Below are 4175 nucleotides of genomic sequence, written 5' to 3'. Positions count from 1 at the left end.
CGAGCCGTGCGGCGGCCGCCATGTTGGGAGCCCGGGGTGAGTGCGGGGCTGGTCCGTGAGCGGCCCCTGGAGCCGCGGCGCGTCCGTGTTCTGCGGGGCTTCGCTGTTTGGTACCTTCTGCGAGGCAGCCGGAAAGCGAGTAACTTCTGTGCCGTTTGCTCCGGGTTGGTATTTCTGTGGGGAGAGGGGAAAGGCTCCGGGCTCCGCACGCCTGGGAGCTGTGACGCGAACGGCTGCTGCGAAATTAACCGGGTTATCGCGTTGTGTCCCTGAAAATACAGATGTATTGAGTCAGCGTTAGACACCCCTCGTCCCGTCCTCGGGACAGGCAGAGGGCAGTGCTGAAGCCCCGCAGGGCACAGAGATGCGTTTCAGTTGTTTCCCCCGTGGCGCCATTTCACATCTGAGCACGCGGCTCCGCAGCTGCCAAGGGAACGTTCCCCTCCCTCAGTCAGTTCTGGTTTTATACTCAGTTTTCAACTATATACAAAATACTAGGGACTCGTGGTTTTTTTCTGTATCTGGAACTAATTTTAACCCCTGAATACTTTTCATCTCTTTTCACGCCAAAGAAGAGGTTTCAGCATAGACCGTCACCCAGAAGGTGCTAGGTAAAGGGAGGGACTGCATTATTTCACTGTTCAAGACAAGAAAGTTTAGGTAAAATCCTTGGCAGCCTGCTTTCTCCCAGTGTCCTTTGTTCCACACATTTCTGTCTCTGCTGGTGGCCAGTCAGGCTGACCCCTGGTCACACCAACAGTGCAGTTGCGCCAGGACCTTCTGCCTGTGGAAAGTAAATGCTGTGTATGTGTGCTGGGGCTGTGAGTAGAAAAAAACAGGTGGCATGCTAGATAGTTCAAGAAGGGTGTGAAGAAAACCTGCACCACTTCTGATACCTTCATTTGGCAAGTGCTGAAAAAATTGCCTAAAATCTCTTGCCACCTGCTGAAGAAGTCTTCTGCAGAGCTCCATCCAAGGCTGCAGTTGCACATGGATACCCAGCCAGTGCTGTGGGTCAGAACATAACGGTGATCAATCTGGTTATAATCACTTCAGTCATCCACCAAAGCTGCCAACCCTCCACCTTTGGTTTTGCAACTCTGTGACATTCAGTGCATCTCCAAAGTGTGCTGGAGTCACCAAGCCTTTTAATCCTTTGTTTGCCTCTGAAACAGAGAGCTAAGGCCTAAGGGCTGCCTCACAGATGTCTCTTAGATGGGGGTCAGAGTGCTGGAAAGCCCTATTCAAACAATTAGGAACTTGGCAGCTAGGTCCTGGAAATGTGAACCAACACCCATCCTGAAGGAAACAACAAATCTCTTGCTTATTTCTTTTGACAAAATCAAATCCTGAGCTTACCCAGTTTGAAGGATCCACATGGGGATTAAATCTAACAGGCCCCTACAGTCCGCAAATCAACAAGTTTCATGTCCTTTGTGGACAAACTTGTTTTTGGCACCTCATTCCCATTTTTGACTTGTTCCCTTTCCATTACTTCTCATTATTCTCTGGCCATTCCAGAAAAGCTGAGTAAAAGCTCAGTAATACTGTGCCACCAGTACTTTTACCATTATTTTTTTTAGAGCATTGGTTGTAGTTTTTAGTATCTGGGTGCAGTTTAACATCTTCATTGGTGATAAGGACGGTGGAATCAAGTGAATCCTCAGTGACTTTGCTCATGATACCAGGCTGTGTGGTGTGGTTGACATGCTGGAGGGAGGGGATGCCACCCAGAGGGACCTTGCCAGGCTTGAGGAGTGGGCCCATGCCAACCTCGTGAAGTTCAACAGGGCCAAGTGCAAGGTCCTGCACCGGGGTCAGGGCAATCCCAAGCACAAATACAGGTTGAGGGGAGAATGGATAGACAGTATCCCTGAGGAGAAGGACCTGGGGGTGTTGAGAAGCTGGCAATGTGCACTTGCAGCCCAGAGGGCCGACCGTAGCCTGGGCTGCATGGAAAGAAGTGTGGCCAGCAGGTCAGGGGAGGTGATTCTCCCCCTGTACTCCACTGTACTTTGTGATTAGTGTGTCCAGTTCTGAAGTCCCCAATGCTAGAAGGATGTGGAGCTGTTGGAGCAAGTTGCGTTAAAATGTTAAAAATACAAATTACTTAAACCTGTAGATTTTAATTGAGATTAATTTTTTATTTTTAATTTACTGAGAGTGTTAGACCTAAACATTGTTCATATATACAACATTTTTGTTATTTTCCTGTGGTGACTCCGAAGGCCTCCAGGGTAACAAGTGTGACCGCCGTGCGCTGACATTCCTCGTTCAGATGGAAATGTGGGAGAAGGCATGTCACAGGTTTTTACTGTTCGGTGTTTTCCTTGGCAGAGGCCGCCGGTGGGACCCAGCGAGGGCCGGGCTCCCCGCCGCCACCAGGTGTCGCTGCACCGCCCCGCGATGCCGACAGCCGGAAGTGACACGTGCGGGTCAGTAGGTCGCGTCCCCGCGGGCGCGGGTTGAAACTGGGTAACGAGAAGGTCTAAAGACACCCGGTGTCAGCCCGCGGCCTGGGTAGCCGGGGGGCAGAGCGCCCCTCCTGAAAAGTAACTTCTCTAGCTTTCAGAGCATGGCGCCAAGTCCCACAGGGTTTGTTGCAGCAGCTGGACACCTCTGTATTCAGAACTAATAAATTAATACTTTGGAAATACTCAACGTGACAAAAGTTCACACAAATAGTTGAAATATTGGCAGGTGTGTGGGTAACCCGTGGTAGAGGAAATACAAGTATTTTGCTCTATGAAGTAGTCTCACTTTTAAAGATTAATTTAATCACAAATTGCAAAGAGGGGGACTATGAATATTGGAGAGTATTTGAGAACTATGAGTATTCAAGAGTATTTTGCATGTTGCATTCAGGCTTCCAAACTATACAATCAAATGGCACAATTTGTCTCAGTAGTCTGAAAATATGATCAAAATACTTCTGTATTAATATAGTTTGGTTGTTCATTAATCTATACATTAATTATTTAGGCAGCTGTAATGTTGTTTCAGAAGTTATTTAAAAATTATTTGGGTAGCACTTTGCAGTTTAGAGGTACTAGAAATGTACAAGAATTTTTCTCACAGTCTATGCAATACAATCATTATGCTGACATGTGGTAGCAAGTAAGTGAAGCAGCCTTAAATTAATTGTCTATATAAAGCTTAAACTGAGACATGAGAAATATTGGTTGTAATGTAGAGTAATTGACAGGTATTTCAGTATGATATTTTGTAAGAGCAAGTGATGCATCCAGAGTATCCATACTCCAGCCAGTCAGACAACTGGGCAGCTTAGTTCAGTGGGTATTCACTGGGTTTATGAGTTTGGGTATATGGGTTTGCAGGTTTACTTTCAGCATCCTAGTCTCTTACTTTAACTATACCAAATCTCTCAACATATGAAGGATTTGGAGGTCACAGGACATTTCCTGATGAACACAAGAGATTCTCTTATTGTCGTTATTCACCTGCAACAGTGCTTGACAAGGGTTAGGAGAGGTTGGACCCAGCTAGGTGAATGAAGCAAAACATTTGATACTTAATTTCACAAAAAAGTGTGAAGTTGTATTATGGCAGAATGTGTAGTTCTGTTTGGAAAATGGTACACCTTTCAGGCCTAGCTACACCCTCCATTTATTTTCATTCCCCCACCTACTCTTCAAAGGGAAATGCTTTAGTAGAAGCAATTCCACCTGCAAAAATTAAGATCCTTCCTGTTCCAGGGTGTTTGTAACAAAATCCTAAGAGAAAACTACCTCTGAGGGAAAGCTTCTAAGCAGTGGTAAATAATGACCATCAGCAGGTAGAGAAAAAAATAATTCCAGGATGTTCACATTCAGTTGCGTGTGATAATGCACTAAGTTTGTTTTTTATGTTACCCTGTGTGTTATGCCTAGTGAGTCTTAAAACCACTACATATTAGAAGACAATGGGATAGAATAGTTCAGTGGGAAGGAACCTACAATGATCATCCTTCTGCAACACAGTTAACACTGATTTAGAGAATTGTGTGAATCTTATCAAGTGACTTGTGAATTTAATGATCTATTCACATATTAAAAGCATACTCACAGCATCAGAAGAATACTACTAAGATGGTGTTTGTGACAGGTTATTATTTGGTGAGTAACATGTGCCATAAAATCATGTACCATGTATGCAGACTTTTCCCATGTCACACT

Source organism: Chaetura pelagica, unplaced genomic scaffold (genome assembly GCF_000747805.2).
Source record: "Chaetura pelagica isolate M959 unplaced genomic scaffold, ChaPel_1.0 scaffold21, whole genome shotgun sequence".
NCBI classification, from domain to species: domain Eukaryota; kingdom Metazoa; phylum Chordata; class Aves; order Apodiformes; family Apodidae; genus Chaetura; species Chaetura pelagica.
This window is presented reverse-complemented; position numbering follows the sequence as displayed.